Genomic DNA, 27,801 nt, shown 5'->3' with positions numbered 1-27,801 from the left:
CGAAAGGTTACCTTCAAACACATGGATCATAACATCTTAGTTAACGGGTTGGAGTCAGTGGCTAGTGGGTGAGGGGAGGTAATAAAGTGGTTCCAAGTCTACTTTGCAGACAGAGACAGTAGGGGTGAGACAGAATTATTTTCACAGCCGGCTCTCCTGCCCTATACAGTACCCCAGAGCCCACTGTGCTGTTACAATTCAATGCATATACAAAAAACAAGGCAGGGACACATCCATGCAACATCACATCAGCTACTGCTCATAAACTTATCAAACTTTTGCATCAGAGTCTTGGCACTCATTTTTAGGTCTCGCTTAGCAAACGCAGCTCATGCGCTGCATCACCTTGGCGAGACTATTGTCGTCGCTTTGGTTTGCGAAGGGAGACAAACCATGTGCGCGCACAGACAGGTGGTGTGCATGGGCATGGCGTCTCCTCTTAACTTTCACTTCATGTGCGCTCCTCTTAGCTTTCCGTTTATGTGCGCGCCCGTCTCTTTTTGCTCGCGGGCTTCCTGGAGCTATGTCAATTCCAAATTAATGAACCAAGCAAACAAGAGCGTAGGAGACATTGAAAAGAAACTTGTTTCTTCATGCGGAGCTTATTCCCTACCAAATAACGACATTTAGGACAGCTTTATTTCATTAGGAAGCGGTCCCATGCGTACATACTGGCCAACTCCCTAAAAACAAGAGAAATCAATAGCACACTGCTATATCAGGGTCTTCTTACTGACAGCACTTTTAACATTTTTACGCAATTTGCTAGCATAAACTTTTGTAACTTCGTATATCTCCAATATTCCCGTTTTTTTTGTGCTGAAGTTGCTTCTCTCCAAGAACTTTGACCGATTATGAAGCATCATAATTGTGGTGCAGGAATCAAAAATTCAAATGTTTTGATGTATGAGCGCACGTTTCTCAAGATACTTCTTGGAGCCTGGATCCTGGAGTTTTGTGGAAGAAATATTACAAGAAAAGATGCGATTTCCGATCTTTGCTGGGATGTGGAATATGAGTCGAGAGTACATTTATGAGGTGCGGTCTCTCCTCTAAACCAACCCACTAGTCTCTTTAAAAGTTGTATCTCTGCTGTCAGTATTTGCTGCAGGCGGTGAGATGAAACCGGCTGACCACCCCTGAAGGGTTACTGCAGTACTGAAAGTATGAATCCTCGTCCTCTTAGCCTGGCTTGTGTTGGCATTCTTAAAGTACCGGGGAGACCCTCGGGTGAAAGCTGGTTTGCAACCCGCACCAGGTAGTGTGAACAGAGTATTGTCACCGATCACTCCATGATGCCAAGGATGCAGAGCTTCGGTCCCGGGTTTTCATGTAAGAAGCAATGCCTTCTGGGAGTTGTAGTCCTGGTTCTCTTCCATTGAAAAAACTGAACCACCAAATGTGAAAACAGTCATTTTTAAAAGAAAAACCCAAGACTGAAGACAATTAAATTGTTGACTTGTAAACAGTGAATTGACTTACAATTACCGTACTCACAGGTGTAACGAAAAGTGAGGGGGCCTCCCTGCACGGTACTTAGAGGGGCCCCCTCCGGGCTCAATCAGGAGCTCTCCGGCCAGAGTGCAGTGCCGAGGGGGCCCCTTTGAGCTAGAGGCCCCCCCACACCGCAGGGGCTGCTGGGGCCTGTGTTACGCCCCTGACCATACTATGCAGTCAGACTGGTGGTGCTCTTGATGACAGCAGACAGGAGCATTGCTCTTTTGGGCTATGTTGAATTTTTGACATGCCAACATTTGAATAGCGTACCTTTTTATTAAGTCTGGATGTTTTGGTTTACTTGATTCGCATTTCACGCTCTAATGCTGTGGTGAGGCGAACACTTCCCCACTATTGTTCGCAAGCACTCGAACATCCAAGCAACTACCGAATCCCATGGAAGTGTTCAGCGCCAAGGAGATCTGCCTTCCAGGCGCACAGTGCGATTATTGTTGGCTGCTTGGAGTCGATCCAGCTACTTCGACTTGGGGGGCGCGCACACTCGGTGTTTTGTAGATCTGTGATGGCTGTTCTATTTTTTTGAGGAGTTTTTATGTTGCTGTTATTGTGCTAAACCACATGGCAGCGCCCAGCATCCTGTATAAACTTAACCTCGAAACAAGGGTACAACATGTTTCTCTTGAAAGCACCCTTTTAACCATGGGTTGCAGAACTGTTACCATGCACATGTGGTTTGCAGCTCTTTATAAAGTCCCTTTGTTTTTCGTTCCATACAGATCATAGGCATCCATCAGTGACAGTTTCCTCTTGGAGTTTCAGGGTGGCCACTGACTATATAATCCTGTTTGTCATGGGTTGGGCACTGATGGACCTGGACTAGATACGACATAGATGTGTTGGCCTCAAGGCCTTTGGACCAGTGACTGGCTTGCAGGACTTTCTGTTGCAGCACTTTCTATCACTAGAATCTGAGTTCATAGGAGTACAGGCTCCACTTGTCTCTGAGTAGAAAGGTGGTGGTGACACGGCGGAAGCTGTTTTCAGTAGTTACATATACTAAGCATAGTTATTCAGAAGCCAATTACTGTTTAAGTTTCCAAGTAGCCACAACAGACATTCACACCAACTATCTGTGTTGTTTCCTTGCTCTCCCTCCCACTTCTCAGTTCTTGCTGATGCCATCATTTCCCCCTGAGTATGAAAGCTGCACACTTCAAGGCCTCTCTTTGTTGACTGTGTGCACTAGATGTATCTTCTACTCCGTGATAAGACTTAGCAGCAGAATATTCCATGTTCATTATGTGTGTGTAGTTGAGAATTGATTCAGCGTGCTTTCACAGACAAGTTTCATTTGTTTTGTACAGCATTTATACTGCCCCAATGTTGCTTTTGAGCACTGTACGAGAGACAGTAACTTTTGAAATAATCAAGTGGAGGGCAAGGCAGTCTTTAGTCCGAACATCTGTCAAAGAGAAAGAACTTTAGTTCTTTTCTGAATTTCCTAAAACGGTCTCTGGGAGACTGAGAACAATGCTGGATTTGTACAACATGTACTCCAAGAACCCATAAATTGGAGGCCAAAGAGTGGAAGAGTAAAGGGTGTGGAGTCACGAGGGGTGGAGACTGAAAATCAGTCTGACAGTCAATTTATTACATAAAAAATTGCTGTAAAGAATTTGGCCACATGGTGATACGTGACAGTAAATCTGTTCCAGCTTGCTTTCAATCGGCCAAAACGAGGCTGCATTTTAAAATAGCCTACAGGGTTAAGACACCTGCTGCAGAGCTCTGTTTGTGCTCATCAATTTAGAGGGGATTATAATAGTTGTAAGATAACTCTAGTGGTTAATACCTTTCTGGGAGAGTTCTGTATTCTGTGCAGTCACCGTTTTGACTCACAAAGTACATAGAGGGTTAATTAACCTGCTGAAAAGCACATCACGTACATGCAGAGCACAGATTTGTATGATATGTATAGAAGTAAGTTAGTGTTTTAGAGTCTGAGATCATTTCGTTACTTACAGTTTATAAATTGCAATCATCCTAATATAGCACAGTGATCTACTTTGAGTGTGCCTCTGTGCGCTCTGATACCCTACACTGGTATGAGTAGCACTGTCAAAGAATTAAATAAAAAATGAGTAGGTGCCACTTAATTCATTAATTGTGTAATTACTCATACTCACAAATAAATCTTGCATTCTAATGGTGCATGCACATCTCTTACATGGGGGGGGGGCGGGGTTGAAAGGGTTAAAAAAAGCTACCGTCAAGTCATAGTCTATCTAAAGTACTTGTGAAGTGATACGCTATTTGCCTTTGCTTCCTTCGTTTGAATTGGCATCTAGGTAAAAGGCTAGAAAAGAAGGGCTGAAGGCCCATTAACTCAGTCCTTTGTTATAGGCCCAACTGGAAATGAAACAAGCATTTACAATGCAATAGGTCTCGCATTTGCGAGAGTTTACGCTATTGGCATTGTAAATGACAATGCCTTTTATTTATTTGTTTAAAAAACTAACACATCAATAAATAGCTCAAATTCTAGTAAATGTGAGACCTATTACATTGCAAATGTTTGTTTCAGTATGTCAACAGTACTGGGGACTATTTAAAAATATAAGGTGCTACCCAGTTTACAGCTGAATGAAGACACAACTGAGGTGCTAGTCTTGGTTGAACATAGATGTTATAAAACAATATCAGAGCTTATGGACCTAACCTCTTCTTTGTGTTGCATCAGTGCAAATAAAAGAATAAAATAAAGTATGTGGGTATAATTGATATGCTGATGTGAGTGTGAACCCTTGTTAAACGCAAAAATATACTTTTTTGCATTGAAAATATTGAAAGAAATACTTCTGTTTTTACTTAATGATTCACTTGCAGTTGTGAAAGGAACTTTTGTCAACTCACCACCTAGATTACAGAAATGTACCTCATGCAAATCATTCACCTAAAAAATACCTGAAATAGATTGATTGGGGGCTCCGCATAAAGGATCTCAATTGCATCTTTTATTACGCATTTCATTGGCTTTCTGAGCGACCTAGAAGTAATTTCACAATTGCCTGTCTGCTGGTGTCTCCTAAATATCTTGAATTAGGAGATACACCCGAGTTAGACAGTTAAGATCCAGTATGGAAGGAATCCTGGTGGTATTCAGATCACACTTTGTTAAGAGAGATGGAAGAAGATTCTCTGTGCTTTGGTCCATGCTGTGTGACAGTCTTCCTAACTATGTGTAGAATGAACTCTCCGTTTTAGATTTATTAGAAATTGGATAGCCTAAGATTTGAGAGTGGTGCCTTACAGCAAACTCTAAGATTGCTATTATTTAAAGGTGTGTGCTCAACAGGCAAGAAAAGGTTCGCCCTCCAAAGCCAGGAGAGCAGATTGCAGATCTTGGACAGGCTCTGTCTATTTCCAGGAGAAAATGGCCGGATCCGATGTATCACAGTTCGTCCAACCGTGCCTGATGAGACTAACAAATCCCAGACGGAGGAAACTTTTGCCCTGGAAAGAAGCAGTTCTCTTCCAATTAGATCCACTGTTCAGAAGGATACGTTTTGTGGCAAAAGACGCCTGCAAATGTGGTCTGAAAGAAGGGCTATCCAAATGTTTCCTTAGCAACCCACTTTATGCTGATTTAATAGAAAAGACCATTGCACATGCTGTTGGCAAGGTGTGCCTAGCAACAGATGAGGAAAATTTAATTTAATTATTCTCTGATAACTTTGATGTCACAAAAAGACTAGCACAATAACTTGTACAGAGATGAGAAAAGAGAACATAATCACACGAACAATTGCAGACAAGTAGTGGACAATCGACACATCCTCTGGGTGTAGGGTCAAACTGTTAAGCCACACTTTAGACTTTACGAAATTAATCAAGGCAGTGCTAAGCTTTATGTGGCAAGGGTACATGTTAACAGTTTATAGGATGAGCTGAGAAATAAATTGCTCTGTTGTACTTTGCTCCCATCGGTTGAAATAAGATAGAGACAGCTGCAAATTTGCACCAATTCGTGATGTGATGTGATGTGTTGTGAAAGGCATTTATAAAGCGCAGCATACACTATACAGTTTCTTGGCGCTGAAGCAAAAGGACAGTAGGCAGCTACCTGGACAGTGTGAGGGAGAAGAAGGCAGAGGCAAGGGTAAAGACGAAGAGGAGTAAGAGGGACCGGGAAAGAGGAGGATATTTTTAATTTTAATTGTACGCTGTTAGACCTGGCACCTTGGCGTGAGTCTCCCTTCCACTTTTTGCTGATGTGCCTCCGATGTTTTGCTGGTTGTCCGAGACTCAGGGCACTGCGCCATGGCTGATCCGTGCCGCAGTGCAAGTGCTCCCTACTGTAAATTGTACATACGATTGGTATCCATGATTGGTGCATTGGATTTACTGTTAGTCCCTAGTAAAGTGCACGAGAGAGTGCCGGGGCTTGTAGATGCCAATACTGCTGGTGGGCCTGCAGCGCTGGTTGCGCCACCCACCGAAGCAGCCGTAAAGATGTGTCTGGGAACTGCGACCGCAGAACCCGCGTGCGGTCTCGTACTGTCACGCCCGCTGGGCAAGTGTCCCCACTTGCCAGCATCGACCCTTCCCTTGACTACATATTAGTCACCCCTAAGGTAGGCCTGCGGGCAGGGTGCGTTGTAGGTGCAAGGTAGGACAAGCCCTGAGATGCGTGGCATGTCCTAGTAGTGACTTACAACGAAGACCGTATTTCACTATTGAAGGCTACCTGCTCCATTAGGCCAGACTGAGCTGCGAGGATTATTACACCCTATAATCCCCGCAGGCTCAAGGAGCATGGTAGCGAGTCATGTTTAGTATGCCTGAACTCAGGATGATAAGATATTTCTTGTAGTCAAGTTTATTTTAATATCCTGGGTTTGCAAATGCTACTTTTAGAAAGTTAGCCTTTGCTTGCTTAACCATTTCAGCTGCCTCTGCTGGTATGTGTATCTGACTGTCTGGGATGTGTGAGTGACAGGGCTGGAGGGATGACAGGTGGCGAATGCGCAGATTACACCTTAGTGGGAGGTAGGAGTGCCTCTTGACTCGAACTGTCACTGTGCTCGGCCACCACAATGCTGGCTCCACCCTCCTGGGGAGCGGCGGAGGACTCTGCCGGCACCTGGCCCAGGAAGGGCGAAGCCCCCATCAACAAGGTACTCTGGCCACCCCTGTCCGGACAATGCTGGCTCCACCTCCTGTGGGGCGTCTGATGTGCCTGCCCCTCACACTGAAAGCAGAAGCCGGAGTACACCCGCGGGGGTACTCCAGAACTGAGAGTGGCTATGCAAAGGCCCCCCTGGCCTGCGAGAACAAAAGAATTGGCCTATAAAAGAAGGAGCCCTGCTCCTTGAAAATTAGATCCGGTTTGGGCCACAGAAAGACTCTGCCCTACGAGAAGGACCGTGAGAGACAAGGAAGGGTGCTGACTCTTGCCTGTGTCTGGTGCCTTGCTGCTGAAGGAGAGGAAGACAAAAAGACTACGAAAAGACTTTTGTGCTACTTGTGCCAAACTCTGCAAAAGAGATCTCCAAGGGCTTGCAACTGAACTTGCCCCCTGACCAGCGTCCCAGGACCAGTGGACGCTACCCCCCTTGGAAGAAAGCGACTGCGGGTGCTGACCATCGCCGCAGCACTGACGGAGGAATCTCCTCTAAGGTATCCACGACCTCCCGACCACCGTGACCGGGGCCCAAAGCAACAGCGGAAGCACAGTAAGGACCAGCCGCCGCTGGCCCGAACAACGTGACCGCAACTGCACCGGGAGCCCGAGAGCAAAGCAAAGGAGGACCCGTCCGGTCCGAGCTCTCGAGGTGACTGCACAACGAGCAGCCACTCACCTGCAAAGACGGACAATTGCCCTACGAGAATCCGCACGGTCGGTAAGCCTGCCCGACAGCCCAGCTGTGAGCCCACAGCTGCACCGACATTTGGCTGGGTACGTCCTGCACTTGGGGACCGTACTGCCACTTGTCACCACCGCACAGCCGCCGCCTCCAGGGTCGGAGCGGACGACGAGGAAAGGACCCTGCCGCCACAGAACACCGCTGCCCCGGACGACCAGTGACCTGCTCGGCCGAAGAGCCGCAACGATCAGCGACCCCGGGAAGGCAACGCGACGTGGGACAGATCCCTTGGAAGCCGCTGGCTCCACAAGAACTTTAAGTAACACCGGCCTACGGGCCTCAAGAGAACTGCAATAAGAACTGTGGTAACCCGAATTAAGTAACTTGCAACCGTCTTCATAAAGTTATTGACTGTATTCCCAATCCTGCTTAAAATCTATATAAAGATATATATTTTTACAAGAATACGGTCTGGTCTCGTTGTGTGGTGGGTTGGTTGCAAAGGTGTACTGTTGCAAGTGTTTAACCCTATGTGCCCCAAAGATTAGCCTACGACTGCTTAAGCCACACTACCTAGAGGGTAAGCAGAGGTTGTCTGGAAGGTAACCCTCAGCCCTGACGAGGAAGAGAGAGTCCCTGCTTGTCGCTAGTGTTGCACTGCGCCAACTAGAGCCTCCCCCTTCCTACATTGGTGGCAGCGGTGGGATTTCGAATTTACACTTGCGATAGTTATACCTGAGCTTCTGACCACTACACAAGGATTACGGTCCAGTTACTAGCCACAGACTTTGATTTGTGAACTTTGCTGAAAGAAGATTCCGAGCGCAGAAACCATGCCGGGCACAAAGAGCTTGGATGGAGCGGAGTCCACAACCTCCGAGGTGTTGGAGATAGAGTGGGATGCCGCAAAGCTGGACAAATACTCAAAGATGGAGCTGAAGTTTTTCTGTAGGAAACTAAAGGTTCCGCACGCTGGTTGCAAAAACAAGCCGGAGCTCTACAAGGCCCTGAAAGCCTGGGTGGAGTCCAGAAAGACCCCAGAAGAGCAAGACGTCCTCGACGAGCAGAATACGACGGAGGAGCAGAATGCGCTTGGGGATCTGATCGATCTAGAAAGGCAAGACAGCGAGCACAGCTTGGGTAAAGGCCTGTCGCCAGAGGAGCTGGCGGACAGGAAGGAAACCCGGAATCACGAGAGAAAGTTGGCAGAAATGAAAATCCAGCTGGAGCTGGAAACCAAAAGAATGGCGCTGGAAGAGCGAAAGCACCAGATGGATTACGAAATCAAGATGAGGGAGATAAGTCTCAAGGAGAGAGACTTGGATCGGCCTCCCTCTGGTGGCAGCACATCGCCAGTGCAGGTAGAGTCAAGAGTGCACATCCCGAAGGACGTAGTTAAGGAGTTCTTTAAGGGGGATGACATAGGACAGTGGTTTAGGGCATACGAGGTAGCCATGTCCTCCCACCGGGTCCCTGACAAGGATTGGGGAGCGGGGTTGTGGGGAAGGTTCCTTAGCGAAGGGAGAGATACCTTGCTAGATTTGCCCGTTGAGAATCAGAGATCCTATGCCCACATGAAAGAAGCTTTATTAAACAGGTACGGGCTTACCCCTGAAATGTATAGACAGAAGTTTAGGGGATGTACTAAGCGGCCTGGGAATACGTATGTGGAGTATGTGACTTACTTTTGCAGAGCACTGGATGGTTGGGTGAAAGGTAACAAAGTTAATGATTTTCAAGGTCTCTTTGATTTAATTGCATGGGAGCACTTGGCTGATCACTGTTTTCCTGAGTTACGCCAACACCTGATTGATAGCAAGCTGTCCAACCCGAGGAAGCTTGCTGAGGAGGCGGACCGCTGGCTCAGCACCAGGGTCCACAAGGGTCCCGTGGGAGATTCCGCCAAGAGTGGGCAGGGTCCCCAGCAGAAGAGTGGGGGGGACAAGGGGGGAAAACAGAAAGGGTTCCAAAAAGGCCCCCAAAGTAGTTCCCAGGGGAATCCGCAGCAGGGTTCTCAGCCTCCCCCACCCCCGAAGCAGAATGGGGCCCGACAGGTAAACCTGTTCCAAAGGGGCCCTTCAATTGTTTCAAATGTGGCGAGCCTGGGCACATATCCAGTGACCCCAAGTGTCGCCTATTTGGAAAACCCGCACCCACTGGTGCTCCGCCCCGACAGGTGACTAGCGTTCACCTGGGAGAAGAAATAATGGTCCCGGGGGGTGGAGATCCCGTTCACATGACCCTGGTCTCGTTAGGAGACAGCGAGATGATCCCGACGAACTACCTGCCCTCTAACACTAAGAAATATGGGCAGGTGGTGATCATCAATGGTAAGGAAGCTGAGGCTCTTAGAGACACAGGAGCCAGCGTGACTGCGGTGAGGCAGCACCTGGTGTCTCAAGAGCAGGTTGTACCCCATGCCTACTGTAGGGTTATCAACGCTGATAATTCTGAGAGTCAGTGTCCGATGGCTCAAGTTCCCTTCGAGTGGGGGGGGGGTCTCTGGTACTCTGCAGGTCTGTGTGAGGAAAACCATGCCTGTTGACTGTTTGCTAGGGAACGACTTGGAGCACTCCCCTTGGGAAAAGGTGGAGAAAGCGACTCACCTACGGATGGTGGGTCTGCCTGACTGGGCGTGTGTGACCACCCGGTCGATGGCAGCCAGTAAGGGTGACTGAGAGGTCCTGGGGTCTGATGGAGAGGCCCAGGAACCGGCCTTAGGGAGAAGGCGCAGGGGGCGCGGGAAACCGGCCCCTGAAGTTCCTACGGTCCAGGAGGAGGCAGACCTTGAGGGGGATGCCCTGGAGCCTACAGGGGAACAGATCGCCGAACTGGGGGACCTGCCTGAGCTGACCCATTTTAGAAAAAACGCAGTGCTGTCCGTACAAATACTTTGCAACGTCTCCTTAATTAGAGAAACAAATCACCTATTGATTGAGGATTTGTATGGTATTTTTATTTATACCTTATGAATTATTGATTTTCAAACAACAAATAGTTTGACAAAAAAGACATCCCATATATACACCGTTATTCAAAAACTAAACAGTACAAAATTATGATACTACTACATAAAACATAAAGCAAAACATTTCATATGTACATTTCATATGTACATTTGCACAATATTCAAATTTGGTCAATATCATATATACATTACCAAAATGTCCACATTATTGATGCAATTCCAATCAAGGAATGGTGAACACAATTAAGAAAAATCAAGAGAAAATCAACTGGAGAACAGATGAATCAGTAACATGCACAATATTAATCAGTGAAAGAAAAGAATACACTGAATCAATGTTTCAGTCATTCAAGAGTGCTATTCTCCAATAGGCCGACGCGTTTCGAACTCGAAATATGAATTAACGTGTTCTCATCAGGGCTGTGGGATTTTCCTGTTTGATTTTGTGCAAAAATAAAGAGAAAAATATATACATAAGTTCCTGAATTAAAAGGCCTCTATAAAATGCTCCAATGTGAACTGTAATTGCAATGGGGTTACCTTACAAAAGGCCGTCGCACTTTTTCTATAGGGTTTCAGTTGGGGGGGTTCAGTTACTTGTTGTGGTCCCTGCCGGGGTTTCTGAAAGAGGGACAATTTGTGCCAGGATAAAGTCAGTTTGTGATGCCAAAAGCGTGCACCATTTTATAGACATTTGTGACATTTACTACCTGAAGATGTTTGCGTGGAGCATCTCAGGTAATTACACAGGGGACTTGTAGCGTGCCCACCGGTGCCAGTTGCGAACCTAAAGGGTTAAAATGAGGTGGAATGTAAAAGACACTCGTTTCTTGCTGAACCAGGTGTGCAAAGTTTTAACTAAGCAACGCATGTACCTGCGCTTGGGTTCGCGTGTTTTCAAAACCTCCGTCGGTTATACCGGTGTTTCACAAATGATTTTCAGGCAGATCAGCGTGGTTTCATGCAGTGTGGGACCTGTAAGCGGCAACATAGAATGTTTATACCATCATTTCCAATAAGCGCTGACTTCTTGACTCACATTATCATAATGCAAGGCAACAATTATTCTCAACAGGCAGACGTTCGTACCTTGAATTCAGGTCACGTATTTAGAACTGCTTGTTGCAAGTTTAGGGCTGCATCACTGAAGACCAATTCGGAACGTGATCAAATCTGCAGGAAAAAACGGGCGCTCAGTCACTAACTGATTTGTTTATAAAACATCCCGGATTCAAAAAGCGGTAGCGGTTACTAGAGTTCAATTACCTTTTAGCTTTGTGTTAAAGGCTCCCCTTCCAAGTGCTTACTCGAATGCAAAACCAAACCAAACCGGAACTAGACAAAATGGTGTGTGTGACAACGTTTGGCCCCCATGCCCACCAAATCAGACAGACTATACTTAAGAACTGGCATTTGCTTGAAGAGCTGGAATGCCCATTTCCGAAGCCCATCTTTGCTTTTAAAAAAAACAAAAGCATCGGACAACAGATTGTTCGTGCTGATACAAGGGTTGAAAAACCTAAACATGACTTGTTATCAGCATGGGGCCTGAAACAGATCACGGGCCACCATAGGTGTGGCACCTGCGTGTCGTGTGACACAACGATCGAGGGCAGTGAATTCACCCACAGAAATATAAAATGGAAAAATGAAAACTTCAGTAATTGCAAAACCAAAAATGTGGTTTATGCAATCATTTGCATGTGCAACAAACTGTACATAGGCAAAACGAACCAGCAAATTAATGCCCGAGTCACCCAACATAGATCGCGCATTAAGAATAAAGTCACATCCGCTCCTATGGTACAACACTTTATGGATCAGGGGCATACAGAGATGGACTTTAAATGGACAGTCCTGCACACAATTGGGCATAATAGAAGAGTCCTTGATGTTGATGATGCTCTACTTAAAAAGGAAGCTTACCTGATATTACGATTTAATAGCCACCAGACTGGGCTAAACTCTATGTCTGAAATCTCAAGATTATAAATGTAAATCTCCACTGCAGAAATATAATGATAGATCCACGGACTACATGTCCCACAATTCCTGAGGTCAGGTGACTTAATATAGTACCCACCCCCCTTCCAACATGGCGCATTGATGTTTGGTCGCCAGCACTTGGAAGGGGAGCCTTTAACACAAAGCTAAAAGGTAATTGAACTCTAGTAACCGCTACCGCTTTTTGAATCCGGGATGTTTTATAAACAAATCAGTTAGTGACTGAGCGCCCGTTTTTTCCTGCAGATTTGATCACGTTCCGAATTGGTCTTCAGTGATGCAGCCCTAAACTTGCAACAAGCAGTTCTAAATACGTGACCTGAATTCAAGGTACGAACGTCTGCCTGTTGAGAATAATTGTTGCCTTGCATTATGATAATGTGAGTCAAGAAGTCAGCGCTTATTGGAAATGATGGTATAAACATTCTATGTTGCCGCTTACAGGTCCCACACTGCATGAAACCACGCTGATCTGCCTGAAAATCATTTGTGAAACACCGGTATAACCGACGGAGGTTTTGAAAACACGCGAACCCAAGCGCAGGTACATGCGTTGCTTAGTTAAAACTTTGCACACCTGGTTCAGCAAGAAACGAGTGTCTTTTACATTCCACCTCATTTTAACCCTTTAGGTTCGCAACTGGCACCGGTGGGCACGCTACAAGTCCCCTGTGTAATTACCTGAGATGCTCCACGCAAACATCTTCAGGTAGTAAATGTCACAAATGTCTATAAAATGGTGCACGCTTTTGGCATCACAAACTGACTTTATCCTGGCACAAATTGTCCCTCTTTCAGAAACCCCGGCAGGGACCACAACAAGTAACTGAACCCCCCCAACTGAAACCCTATAGAAAAAGTGCGACGGCCTTTTGTAAGGTAACCCCATTGCAATTACAGTTCACATTGGAGCATTTTATAGAGGCCTTTTAATTCAGGAACTTATGTATATATTTTTCTCTTTATTTTTGCACAAAATCAAACAGGAAAATCCCACAGCCCTGATGAGAACACGTTAATTCATATTTCGAGTTCGAAACGCGTCGGCCTATTGGAGAATAGCACTCTTGAATGACTGAAACATTGATTCAGTGTATTCTTTTCTTTCACTGATTAATATTGTGCATGTTACTGATTCATCTGTTCTCCAGTTGATTTTCTCTTGATTTTTCTTAATTGTGTTCACCATTCCTTGATTGGAATTGCATCAATAATGTGGACATTTTGGTAATGTATATATGATATTGACCAAATTTGAATATTGTGCAAATGTACATATGAAATGTACATATGAAATGTTTTGCTTTATGTTTTATGTAGTAGTATCATAATTTTGTACTGTTTAGTTTTTGAATAACGGTGTATATATGGGATGTCTTTTTTGTCAAACTATTTGTTGTTTGAAAATCAATAATTCATAAGGTATAAATAAAAATACCATACAAATCCTCAATCAATAGGTGATTTGTTTCTCTAATTAAGGAGACGTTGCAAAGTATTTGTACGGACAGCACTGCGTTTTTTCTAAGATTTACATATGGTCCAGCTGCCCGTACGTCCCAGGACCTAACTCCCTGTTTACATGAGCTGACCCATTGGCAGCAAGAAGGAGGACCCTCCAGGGAGGAATTCTGCAGGGAGCAGAAAGAATGCCCTTCTCTCACGGGTATGCGGCAGCAGGCTGCAGACCAGGCCAATGGTGTTCAGGCCAAAACACATTACGTATACTGGGAGAACGACCTCCTGTATTCGGAGCCTAAGGCTGCTGAACCTGGGTCAGCCCGTGTGCTGGTGGTACCCCAGAAGTTCAGAGCCTTCCTACTGGGTCTGGCTCATGATGTGCCTTTCGCAGGACATTTGGGGATGGACAAGACCTATGACAGGCTTGTCACCCACTTTTACTGGCCCCAAATGCACAAGAGTTCCGATGCGTATTGCAGAACCTGTCCAACTTGCCAGGCAAGTGGGAAGACGGGAGGGAAGAACAAGGCTCCCCTCCAACCCTTCCCTGTGGTCGGTACGCCATTCCAGCGAGTGGGTATTGACATCGTTGGGCCTCTGGACCCCAAGACAGCCATGGGCAACAGGTTCATCCTGGTCTTGGTGGACCATGCCACCCGGTACCCTGAAGCCATCCCTCTGAGGACAGTGACGGCTCCCGTGGTGGGGCGTGCACTGATGGGAATTTTCTCACGAGTAGGATTCCCTCTAGAGGTGGTGAGCGACAGGGGGACCAATTTCATATCGAAATATATGAGGTCCCTTTGGCAGGAGTGTGGCGTAACGTACAAGTTCACCACACCCTACCATCCCCAAGGTAACGGGTTGGTTGAAAGATTCAACCGAACCCTCAAAGGCATGATCATGGGCCTGGAAGGTCCGATGAGGCGTAAGTGGGACGTCCTCTTGCCATGCCTGCTTTTTGCATATCGCGAGGTACCACAGAAGTCCCTAGGGTTCAGTCCCTTTGAACTGCTGTACGGCCATCCCGTGAGAGGACCACTGAGTTTGGTAAAGGAAGGCTGGGAGCAATCTCCCAGGAAACCTCCCCAGAATGTATATAGCTACATGCTGGCCTTCAGAAACCAAACCAGACGCTTCAGACAACTTGCCGAGGCAAATCTGGAAGCGAGCCAGGAGGAGATGAAGCGGTGGTACGATCAGAATGCCACTCTGGTCGAGCTTCAGCCTGGACAGGAGGTGTATGTCCTGGCCCCAGTGGAGCCCTGTGCCCTTCAAGATAAGTGGACAGGACCATTTGAGGTTGTGGAGCGCAAGAGCCCCGTGACATACTTGGTGGACATGAAGACGCCCAGGAACCCTTTGCGGGTCCTACATGTCAACCGCCTCAAGCCCCACTTGCGAAGGTCCGAAGTGGGCATGTTGTTGGCAACCGATGACGGAATGGAGGAGGAGTCGGAGCCTCTTCCTGACCTCTTGGTGGCCTGTGAGAAGGATGGGTCAGTGGACGGAGTTAACCTCTCACCCTCTCTGACCGCCGAACAACAGGAGGACTGCCGCCAGTTGCTGGGGCAGTTTCCAGACCTGTTTTCCCTGGTTCCGAGTGTCACAGATTGGTGCGTCCATGATGTGGACACTGGAGACAGCTTACCGGTGAAGCATAAGGCTTACCGGGTAACTGACAGGGTACGGGCCTGCATCAAGGAGGAGGTCTCCAAGATGCTTGCCCTCGGGGTGGTTGAGTCTTCCAGCAGTCCTTGGTCCAGCCCCGTGGTCTTGGTTCCGAAGGCTGCTGCGCCGGGAGCCACACCCGAACTCCGGTTCTGTGTGGACTACAGAGGACTCAATTCAGTCACGAAGACTGACGCGCACCCCATCCCCAGAGCTGACGAGCTCGTTGATCGGCTAGGGGCTGCCCGGTTCCTCAGCACGTTTGATTTGACGTCTGGGTACTGTCAGATCGCCTTGACCGATGGGGCAAAGGAGAGGTCGGCATTCTCTACGCCAGATGGGCATTTCCAGTTCCGGGTTATGCCATTTGGAATGAAGAATGCCCCTGCCACCTTTTAGAGATTGGTCAACCAGGTGTTGGCTGGGCTGGACGAGTTCAGTGCCGCCTACCTGGATGACATCGCGGTGTTCAGCGGCACCTGGCCCGAACACCTGCGACACCTCTGGGAAGTGTTGATGGCCCTGCGCAGAGCAGGCCTCACAATCAAGGCAAGCAAGTGCCAGATTGGGCAGGGTTCAGTGGTGTACTTGGGACACCAAGTTGGGAGTGGCAAGGTAGCCCCCTTGCAACCCAAGATCGAAACCATCCTGGCTTGGGAACCCCCCAAGACCCAGACTGCAGTGAGAGCCTTCCTGGGGCTCACTGGGTATTACAGGAGGTTTGTCAAGGGCTATGGCACGATCGTGACCCCCTTGACAGAGCTGACTTCGAAAAAGCAGCCCAGGAATGTGATTTGGACTGACACCTGTCAGAAGGCTTTCGACACCCTGAAGACTGCCATGTGCACGGCGCCCGTGCTCCTGGCCCCCAATTTCTCCAAAGAGTTCATTGTGCAAACAGACGCTTCAGAGCATGGTGTAGGGGCTGTTCTTTCACAGATGACTGAGGAGGGCTTTGACCAACCCGTAGCCTTCATAAGTCGGAGGTTACTTCCACGGGAAAGTAGGTGGAGTGCAATAGAGCGTGAAGCATTTACTGTGGTCTGGGCGCTGAAGAAGCTAAGACCCTACTTGTTTGGATCTCACTTCCGAGTTCAGACGGACCACAGGCCCCTCAGATGGTTAATGCAAATGAGGGGTGAGAACCCGAAACTGTTGAGGTGGTCCATTTCTCTACAGAGTATGGACTTTACGGTGGAACACCGCCCTGGCACCGATCACGCCAACGCTGACGGTCTGTCCAGATTTTTCCGCCTTAGTGATGTGGAACTCCCTGGGGAAGGGTAGTTCCCCCCACATTTCAGCTGGAGGGGACACATGTTAGACCTGGCACCTTGGCGTGAGTCTCCCTTTGCACTTTTTGCTGATGTGCCTCCGATGTTTTGCTGGTTTTCCGATACTCAGGGCACTGCGCCATGGCTGATCCGTGCCGCAGTGCAAGTGCTCCCTACTGTAAATTGTACATACGATTGGTATCCATGATTGGTGCATTGGATTTACTGTTAGTCCCTAGTAAAGTGCACGAGAGAGTGCCGGGGCTTGTAGATGCCAATACTGCTGGTGGGCCTGCAGCGCTGGTTGCGCCACCCACCGAAGCAGCCGTAAAGATGTGTCTGGGAACTGCGACCGCAGAACCCGCGTGCGGTCTCGTACTGTCATGCCCGCTGGGCAAGTGTCCCCACTTGCCAGCATCGACCCTTCCCTTGACTACATATTAGTCACCCCTAAGGTAGGCCTGCGGGCAGGGTGCGTTGTAGGTGCAAGGTAGGACAAGCCCTGAGATGCGTGGCATGTCCTAGTAGTGACTTACAACGAAGACCGTATTTCACTATTGAAGGCTACCTGCTCCATTAGGCCAGACTGAGCTGCGAGGATTATTACACCCTATAATCCCCGCAGGCTCAAGGAGCATGGTAGCGAGTCATGTTTAGTATGCCTGAACTCAGGATGATAAGATATTTCTTGTAGTCAAGTTTATTTTAATATCCTGGGTTTGCAAATGCTACTTTTAGAAAGTTAGCCTTTGCTTGCTTAACCATTTCAGCCGCCTCTGCTGGTATGTGTATCTGACTGTCTGGGATGTGTGAGTGACAGGGCTGGAGGGATGACAGGTGGCGAATGCGCAGATTACACCTTAGTGGGAGGTAGGAGTGCCTCTTGACTCGAACTGTCACTGTGCTCGGCCACCACAATGCTGGCTCCACCCTCCTGGGGAGCGGCGGATGACTCTGCCGGCACCTGGCCCAGGAAGGGTGAAGCCCCCATCAACAAGGTACTCTGGCCACCCCTGTCCGGACAATGCTGGCTCCACCTCCTGTGGGGCGTCTGATGTGCCTGCCCCTCACACTGAAAGCAGAAGCCGGAGTACACCCGCGGGGGTACTCCAGAACTGAGAGTGGCTATGCAAAGGCCCCCCTGGCCTGCGAGAACAAAAGAATTGGCCTATAAAAGAAGGAGCCCTGCTCCTTGAAAATTAGATCCGGTTTGGGCCACAGAAAGACTCTGCCCTACGAGAAGGACCGTGAGAGACAAGGAAGGGTGCTGACTCTTGCCTGTGTCTGGTGCCTTGCTGCTGAAGGAGAGGAAGACAAAAAGACTACGAAAAGACTTTTGTGCTACTTGTGCCAAACTCTGCAAAAGAGATCTCCAAGGGCTTGCAACTGAACTTGCCCCCTGACCAGCGTCCCAGGACCAGTGGACGCTACCCCCCTTGGAAGAAAGCGACTGCGGGTGCTGACCATCGCCGCAGCACTGACGGAGGAATCTCCTCTAAGGTATCCACGACCTCCCGACCACCGTGACCGGGGCCCAAAGCAACAGCGGAAGCACAGTAAGGACCAGCCGCCGCTGGCCCGAACACCGTGACCGCAACTGCACCGGGAGCCCGAGAGCAAAGCAAAGGAGGACCCGTCCGGTCCGAGCTCTCGAGGTGACTGCACAACGAGCAGCCACTCACCTGCAAAGACGGACAATTGCCCTACGAGAATCCGCAAGGTCGGTAAGCCTGCCCGACAGCCCAGCTGTGAGCCCACAGCTGCACCGACATTTGGCTGGGTACGTCCTGCACTTGGGGACCGTACTGCCACTTGTCACCACCGCACAGCCGCCGCCTCCAGGGTCGGAGCGGACGACGAGGAAAGGACCCTGCCGCCACAGAACACCGCTGCCCCGGACGACCAGTGACCTGCTCGGCCGAAGAGCCGCAACGATCAGCGACCCCGGGAAGGCAACGCGACGTGGGACAGATCCCTTGGAAGCCGCTGGCTCCACAAGAACTTTAAGTAACACCGGCCTACGGGCCTCAAGAGAACTGCAATAAGAACTGTGGTAACCCGAATTAAATAACTTGCAACCGTCTTCATAAAGTTATTGACTGTATTCCCAATCCTGCTTAAAATCTATATAAAGATATATATTTTTACAAGAATACGGTCTGGTCTCGTTGTGTGGTGGGTTGGTTGCAAAGGTGTACTGTTGCAAGTGTTTAACCCTATGTGCCCCAAAGATTAGCCTACGACTGCTTAAGCCACACTACCTAGAGGGTAAGCAGAGGTTGTCTGGAAGGTAACCCTCAGCCCTGACGAGGAAGAGAGAGTCCCTGCTTGTCGCTAGTGTTGCACTGCGCCAACTAGAGCCTCCCCCTTCCTACATACGCTGAGCGAAATAGGTGAGTCTTAAGGAGGGATCTGAAGTGGGTGTAGAGCGAAGCCGACCTTATGTTCAAGGGGAGGGCGTTCCAGAGAGATGGAGCAAGAAACGAGAATCTTCAGGCTCCCCATTTCTTACGCTTGACTCTGGGGACTTTGAGAAGAGCCAGGTGAGCCGAGCGCAGATTGCGGGAGGGGACATAAGGATGAATGAGGGAGGAGATGAACGTAGGGCCTAGGCGAGCCAGAGATTTAAAGATAGGCAGCCTAACTTGAATTTGCAGCGTTCAGAAACAGGTAGCCAGTGCAGGGATTTTAGCAAAGGTCGGATGTGGTGGTGCCTCGGTTGATGGAAGATGAGGCGAGCCGCCAGGTTCTGAACAAGCTGCAAACGTTTGAGTTGGTAGTCAGGGATGCCTACGTACAAGGAGTTGGCGTAGTCAATTCTGGAGACGACTAATGCCAAGAGGGTCAAGGTAAGGGCTTCGGTGGTGAGAAAACGTGCGATTTTCCGGATTTTGCGCAGTTGCAAGAAGAGACATTGGCATTTATCTGGGGTTTCATCGAGAGATCTTTACTGATAATAACCCCCAGACTTTTGGCTGAGTCAGTTGGGCGGGGGGGAAGGCCCAAGCTAGCGGGCCAGAAGTTGGAGTTCCAAGGATTGGAGGGCCCTCCGACAAGAACCAATTCGGTCTTGTCGGGGTTGAGTTTCAAGTGATTTGCCCCCATCCAGTTACTGATGTGGCAAAGGGTGGCTTGAAAGTCGGAGACTGACTAGTCCAAGGAGTCGATGTTAAAGACTTGCTGGATGTCGTCCGCGTAATTAAACGCGGTGACATTCTTATCTCGGAGGGAACTGATCAGAGGGGTGAGGTATAGGTTAAAAAGGAGTGGGGACAGAGAGGAGCCCTGTGACACGCCGCAAGTCAACCCTACCCTGTCCGCGAAGAACTGGGCTAGCGGGACCGCTTGTTGGCGGCTGGTGAGGAACGAGCGGACCCAGTCAAGGGCAGTACCCCTGATCCCAGCCTGCCTGGCACGGTCGACCAAGATGACATGGTCGACCGTGTCAAAGGCTGCCGACAGATTCAGGAGCACCAGAGCCTGACTAGTGTTAGAGTCGGCTCTCCCGCGCAGTTCCTCCATAACAGAGAGTATGACCATCTCTTTTGAGTGGGCGGGTCTGAACCCGGCCTGTTGGGAGTCAAGAAAGTGAGACTGCTCAACAAACGAGCTCAGGATGTTAGTGACGTGGGTCTCGAGCACCTTACTGAGGTAAGGGAGGAGGGAGATGGGGCGGAAGTTGCTCATGATCGTGGAATCAGCTAAATAATTGCAAATATTTCATTCTGTATTTATCTGTGCCAAAGGCGTATTCTGAGGGAAGCATTTAAAGTAATTTGTCCAATTTTAGATTTAGGAAATCTTTAAAGGATCCAGTTGTATTATTTGTCTTAATTATTATTACCTTTTTTTTGCTTAAAATATATTTGGTGAGACATATTTATGCGGCTCTTTCACTCTACGATTGAGTGCCCTGAGGTGCCAAGCGCTTTAATTCTGCAGCTGTAATATTCTAAAATTAAATTATTGTAAGTCTGTGAATTTTTCAGGCAAGATTTGAGCTTCCTGCCTTTTATAGCTGCATTTGCTTAATCTCTGTGGCTGGGTGGCAAGAAATAATGTATTTTATTATGTGCACTTGATAAGTTTTTTTGCCAAATGTTTTACTTCTTCCTGCCCTAACTACTGCCCTTTCACTCGTTTTCCTTCGGTCGCTGGAAACACTAATTGTTGAAACCATAAATGCAAACAAACCGTGTTTGGGAAGGCAGAGATTTACACAGCCCATCCTAAGTTAGGAAATATAAGGCTGATTTATAATTAGTTTTAGTGGAATTAAACAAGGAACACTAGTGCAGAAAAATATAGATAGAGTGCAACAGCTACAACATCAATGGTCCGATGTACAAAGGTACTTTGCAGTAGTAACGCTTGTGATTTACAAATACACAGGTGTTAGGACCTCAAAAAACTTTGGGTAATAGGTCTCGCATTTACGAGAGTTTGAGCTATTGGCATTGTAAATGACAATGCCTTTTAAATATGTGTTGTTTTTAAAACAGATCAATAAAAGGCATTGTCATTTACAATGCCAATACTTAAACTCTCGCAAATGCGAGACCTATTGCATTGCAAATGAATTCAGCGCCTGTGCTATAAAATTGTTTAAAGAGTGTTAAGAGAGAGAGAATGTCCATAGCTATTTGAAAAAACAGTGCTCGGAGGCTGCAATTAAAGCCTACAGAATAACAACACATGTAACAGTGGGTGACCCCATAGGAGGTTACAAAATGTTACACCACTGCCACATGCGATACCGAAAATGTAATCTACATGTTGAAATGCCCCTGTGGCAAAGTGTACGTTAGCAAGACTGAAAGGAAGTTTAAGACAAGGATTTATGAACACAAGTTATGAACATACGAACAAAAAATTTAAAATCTACTATATCAACTCATTTTTTAGAGGCCAAACACAATATATACCAACTGAGATACCTGATATTGGAAACAATTGAACGCACGGAAGGGAGAGACAACAGGAAATACTTACTAAGACTCGAGAATTATTGGATCATGAAGTTACAATCATGTAACCCACATGGACTCAACGAATGTATTGAATATGTGTGTTACCTGTGAATCATGACATTGACTATATGAAAATATGACTATATTACTATGTTCTGAGGTACTGACAATAGTGGTTTGATACACTAGAGCATCCATGTCATTTATTGTTCTCATAATACCGCTGATATATTAACCTTCATTGGGACACTGTGTGCATTTTCCTTACATTTGTCATTTATATCATATAATACATCGTTACCCACATCCAACATGGCCGCCACAAACACCCACCAGTCCGCTTTCTATCGCATTAACGCTAAGCGTCAGATAAACACACCGCTACGATCATCCGACACTAGCATCCATAACTTTGAGGGAGAAACACCCGATTCAACACTATGTTCAGAGACCACTGTGCAGCTTTATTCGGGAATGAAAAACAACATAAGTCAAAACGCTAGCGAAAAATAGATTGCAAATGCGAGCTTAGAATTGCGGCGGTAAGAACTTCGAGTCCTACCCTCATACCGTTTTATTAAATGGGTGATAAAGTCTTCGTGTTACAAAACATGCTTTAAGCAGTGTGCTGTTATTCTTTACCAACATTTTTAGAACAAGAACAAAAGACATATCGAGCAGTGAGTATACTTCCGTAATCGATGTTACAAAACGTGGGCACTAACTAATGTAAATGGCACTTTTTTTTTGTAAAACAATTTTTATTGCAGATTTCAATACAAGCATTACAGTCATTCCGTTTGTATACATATGCGGGATCTCAAGTTCTCAAAGTTTCTACAACAAAGTTCCGACATCGTCATTGCTCGTGGGCCTGGGGCTGGGTGATGGTTGTCTCACCTAGCTCTCCCCCTCTACCACTACTCGGTGGCGTGTCCAATGATCAACCGCTATCTGCTTTTAACTTTTCTCCCCCCCCTCACCAACCCCCCTCCCTTGTCCAGTATCCGGTTTGTTCCTACTGATAGCTCAGCGTCAATGACACACTGCGACCCCCCTCCCCCCCCTCCCCTAGCCCTCCCCCCACCCCCGGTGTTCCATGGTGTCTGGTGTCTGGGTTGCCGCACTCTGAGGTGTGATGGTGACCTGTGGAGTTTTGAGATGTCTAAGGAGTGTGTGTGTCCATGGGGGGAGTTGTGGTAGACACCGCTACCCTAGGTTCCCCAGGGTTAATGTAAATGGCACTTATCACCAATACTCTCGGCGCACAGTCACAAGCGGGCAAATATAATATATACAGAACATCAATTGAACAACCAACACTATCGATTCACGGTTCACATTTGATGTGACAACATGTATAGCACTTTATAACTTGTTAGTAATTAGTGTATAATCCTTTTTTCATAGAATTTGCTCCCTGATGAAGAGCCAATGGGCTCGAAAAACATTGGAGATTTAGAAGATTCATGAATTTAATGAATAATGATTCATAAAACTAGGAGCCCAATTGAAATGGTTACAATTTCAATAAAAAACAACTGATCAAATCTAACGTGGGAATTGGGAAATCTTTATTTATAAAATTTTCTTTTACAAAAATTCAAAAAACCTCAACGGAGGGATCAGGAGTGTGCCCAACTTAATTTGAAGCACAGAAAGTACTATGAAATACTGATGGAACACAGGACGGTAACATCCCCCCAGGAGCACCCCAAAAAAACAATAGAATTTCATAAACCTATCCAAGAACAATACACAATAAAGTTGTGCATGGAGCTACTTCAGTTTATAAGGTTACAAAATGAGACAAGGCAGTACTAAGAAGGGTCTACTAAGCCTATTGACCAATAAAAAGCCACAGTTTACAGTGGACAATGGCACAAACCAATGAAAAATATGGGCAGAGGATGGGTGGAGCTTCAAGTCCCTACCAGAATACAGCATGTCTCGCAGAGCAGCGAATACGCGGCCCAGACTTGACCTAAAAAGCCATTTTGCAAGGCAGAAAAGCCTTTCCAACTGGCAAAATGGCTTTTGCAACCCATTATGGAACACAAATAGATATTGGCATAAAAGAAGTTCCTTCTCCAGTTTGCAAGTCGCAATGCTATCTATACATGGTTTGAAATTCAGTAGTCTTCAAACTAATAATGAGTTACTTTCATGTGTACATCTTGCTCCAAGTCTCCTAATTCAAAGTGGTGCAATTGTGTTGCTTCATTTGGGCATCTTTTGAGATGGCTCACTTCAGAAAGTATGCTTTACCCTTGGACTCCTGGGCCAGATTTACAAAAATAGAAATATGTGCACAGTTCTGCACATAGGACAGGGTCCTATGGTTCCGTGGTTCCGAATTAGGTTCGAAAGTTCCGAACCTGAATGGCGAGTGTAACTTGTCTGAGTGTTTTCGTATGAATCGATATAGGAGAACACTCTATCTTCAAGTGTTTAGTTTGAACCTCCGGGTTCCATTTTGTATGCGGCAGCCATTTTGTATAGTTGCCCTAACATAGGCCCGATGACTGCGGCCGAGAAATCCTTGAGACACGTACGCCTTAGCTGACTTTTGGGTGACCTGGCCGAACTGACTCCTAGCCTTGGGCGGACCCCGCTGAGCCAGTTCCTTGTTCAGCAGCTGGTCTGATAAAGATCAAAGGGGCAGGACGTGCCCGAGTTTATGGTACCCCGTTCCCACTTCTCTATCTCCTTTCCATCTGTTTCTGCCTTTCCTTTACGACTTGATCATCGATCTGGGTTGAAGGGTTTACAATGGGTTTGTCCGGCCTGATCAAACAGGAAACCGACCATGTGCGTGATCGTTTATGGTGGGCTGGACAACGGAAAATGGGATTGTCTTTGACTGTCGTCATTCGCTAACTTTTGAAATGCTACATTGTCATTGGTCAGTTTGTATGCACCAAATGTAAATTGTAATGCTGCCTGAGGCATGATTTTCGGCATAAAAGACCGAGCTCCGTTTATCTAAAGTGTGCAGTTTCTGACGAACTACCCGTGTGTACTTCGTAGATCTCTGTCCCTGGTTGCAACCAATAAACTTTGGTCGTTGACGTCATCAAGAAGTATCCCGTGTCTCTGTTTGCCAAGACAGGGGAATCCGGGGTCTTTGGGTGTTGCCCTGACACCGCAGGGTTACCGGATTAGTACCGGTTCTGAAAAACCCAGTACCTCAGTCTGTGATGCCTACATCACCCATGTGGTCTCCTTAGTAATCCCAGTCTCTCTCTGCCACCTACTAAAGCATGTCAAGCCCACATGTCTGTATTCACATCTTCGGTGTCGCTTCTCTCCATCTCACAAAGAACCTCAAATATGGGATGATAATAAAAATGTCCATCCCAAACGATCTCTCCATTTCTCTCTCCCTTCCTCCAGCCATGCCAGCTGAGCACATGAGCTATACAGAAAATTTCAGATTGGAACACCCAGAGCAGTAACCAAGTAAGCAAACTATGTCATATGATATACCATAAAGAGACCTTCAGAGCTGTTCACAACTATTATCATACTGAAAACCATAAAACTGTGCGACTGTCTAACACACTTCATCATCCAACACACTGCTGCATCCCATTACCTGATAACAGCAACTCGGTGGTCATCACACTTGAATGAATGAATGAAAAGGGATTTATCCAGCGCTACTTAGCCCATAGGCGTCAAGGCGCTAATGATGGTATAGGCTGTGAGGTGAGGGGAAGGAATTACAGAAAAGTTACAGATAAGTCTCCTTGAAGAACCAAGTCTTCAGGGCCTTTCGAAAGAGAGAGTAAGCCGACTGACCTTTAATATCCGCCGGAAGAGTAATCCAGATCTTGGGGACAAGGGAGTGAAAAGATCTTCCGCCCCATCTGGTTCTGGGGATCACAAGAAGATTTTTTGCTAACACCCTACCAGGGGTGTAGGGTGTTAGCAAAGATTTAAGATCTTCTGATCCACCAGCATGAAGAGCACGGTGGGTAAGGCAAAGAACCTTGAACTCTATCCTTGCCTGCATAGGGAGCCAATGAAGGTCCCTCCTAATGGAGGTTGCTGATGAGAATCTGGGGGCGTCAGCGACAAACCGAGCAGCTGCATTTTGTACCACTTGCAGGCGTTGTACCTGCTGTTTATTGATACCCAAATACAGCGCATTACAATAGTCTAACCTAGAAGAAATTAGTGCTACTGTAACAGTTTTCCGGGCCTCTGGGGAAAGATAGTGCACCAACTTCCTCAGGGTTCTAAGAGCTCCAAAACAGGTGGAGATTGTCCTGCTGACCTGTTTGTCGAAAGAGAGTTTGTTGTCAAAAATGACACCCAAATTTCGAGCGGACTGGGAGGGCTTAGGACAGACCCCAAAAGCGGAGGGCCACCATTCAGTTGACCATATCTCTTCCTTGCCTTCAAAAATCAACACCTCTGTTTTTTCCCCATTTAGTTTGAGGAAATTCCTCACCATCCAGCCAGCAACTGCTTCCATGCAGTTTCTAAAATTCCGGGCTGTGATGTCGGCAGAGTGTGAGAGGGAGACCATGATCTGGGTATCATGGGCGTAAGATAAAACTTCCAGCCCAAAAGATCTTACGAGTCTGGCAAGTGGTGTCACATAAATGTTGAAGAGTGTGGGGCTCAGGGAAGACCCCTGAGGGACCCCACACTGCACCGGAGTTGCTGGCGAGAGAAAATCGCCCAACTTGACCCTTTGAACACGGTCATCCAAGAAGGATTTCAATAGGCTCAGTGCCGGCCCGTTCACTCCTATCTCCTTGAGACGATTAACTAAGATGGAGGGAGATAGGGTGTCAAATGCGGCTGTAAGGTCGAGCAGGACCAGAAAAGTAGTCTGGCCACTGTCGACCTTAGCACGGATGTTATTGGTGACAACTGTGAGAGCGGACTCGGTGCTATGAGCCCTACGGAAACGGTGTTGGGAGGGGTCAAGAAGGCTAGCGTTCTCCAGAAAGGCACTCAAATGGATGTTAAGATGGGCCTCTAACATTTTTGCAGGGGCAGGGAGCAAGGAAATAGGCGGAAAGTTTTTTAAGATACCGGGGTCCAGTGTGGCTTTTTTGAGGAGAGGCTTAACTATGGCCATTTTCCAGGACGTGGGAAAAACACCTTCCAGAATTGAGAGATTGATTACTTCAAGGAAGGCAGGAAGGAGAACATCTCTGCATTCCTTGAAAGTCTTGAGGGGACAAGGGTCCATGGGCGAGCCTGACTTCAGCTTGTCAAGATGCAAATTAAGTTGTTCTAGCGTAAGCTGAGGGAAGTTGTTGAGAGTGCCATAAGATGATTCAACAGGATCTTATTCCGCGGAAGGTGGGATGGGAGTAACCAGTGGTTCTAGTCTAGAGTAGATATCAGTTATCTTTACATGAAAGAAAGTGGAAATCTGGTCACAAAGCACCTAAGATGCCATAATGGGGTCTGGAGATTGCAGGGCTGACCGGGAGTCAACAATTTTAAACAACTCCCTGGTGGAACTAAGGGAAGTAGTCATCTTAGAGAAGTGTTGCTTCTTTTCCACAAGCATCGCGGATTTATATTCTTTAAGTAGGATCTTATGTTTTTGCTTTTCTTCTGGATCTAAATGAAGTCTCCAGGCTCTCTCCTGTCTTCTGCATCCCTGCCTAAGGGACCTGAGGGTGTCAGAAAACCAAGGCTCCGAGGGGCGTTTTCTGGCAGATTAGTGCGGCTTGACAGGGGCCAGTATATCTACTGCCTTCAGGATAGAATTGTGCAAATCAAGCGCAGCACTATGGGTGTTCCTTGCAGTAGGCAGGGTGTAGTTAGACAGCAGAGGAGCTAGTGTGTCACAGTTTATCCCTTTAAAGTTTCTTTTGAGTTCCCACTTGCTGGGGTCTGCAGGGGAAGGAGTGGAATTTGAATATGTAAAATCAAAGGCAATGGCCATATGATCTGACCAGGAGAGCGGGAGGGTAGTCCTAGTCTGCACCCTAGGGACGTTGGTAAAAACCCTGACCAGGGTGTGTCCGGCGGTATGAGTGCAGCCATTCACTCTCTGGCTCAGGCCGCAAGAGACTAATAGGTCCAGGAGGAGGGCAGTATCAGTAGAGTAGTCCTTTTCAAGATGAAAATTAAAATCCCGCAAGATGGTGAAG

General features: G+C 47.2%; 2 long non-coding RNA genes across 2 annotated transcripts; one reads left to right on the top strand and one right to left on the bottom strand.

The window, feature by feature from the left end:
- Window positions 1–11,167: 11,167 nt before the first annotated feature.
- Window positions 11,168–11,596, bottom strand: LOC147702293 (uncharacterized). The gene is made up of 3 exons (XR_015297223.1): window positions 11,560–11,596; window positions 11,383–11,466; window positions 11,168–11,268 (listed from the first exon to the last, which is right to left on the bottom strand). It is a non-coding gene; the product is annotated as an uncharacterized LOC147702293 (long non-coding RNA).
- Window positions 11,597–12,394: 798 nt separating this feature from the next.
- Window positions 12,395–12,967, top strand: LOC147702292 (uncharacterized). The gene is made up of 4 exons (XR_015297222.1): window positions 12,395–12,450; window positions 12,544–12,627; window positions 12,742–12,841; window positions 12,930–12,967. It is a non-coding gene; the product is annotated as an uncharacterized LOC147702292 (long non-coding RNA).
- Window positions 12,968–27,801: the final 14,834 nt, after the last annotated feature.

This window comes from Lissotriton vulgaris, chromosome 7, assembly GCF_964263255.1.
Source record: "Lissotriton vulgaris chromosome 7, aLisVul1.2, whole genome shotgun sequence".
In the NCBI taxonomy this organism is placed as follows: Eukaryota; Metazoa; Chordata; class Amphibia; order Caudata; family Salamandridae; genus Lissotriton; species Lissotriton vulgaris.
Note: the sequence above shows the minus strand (reverse complement) of the source record. Positions and strands in the feature narration are given on the sequence as shown.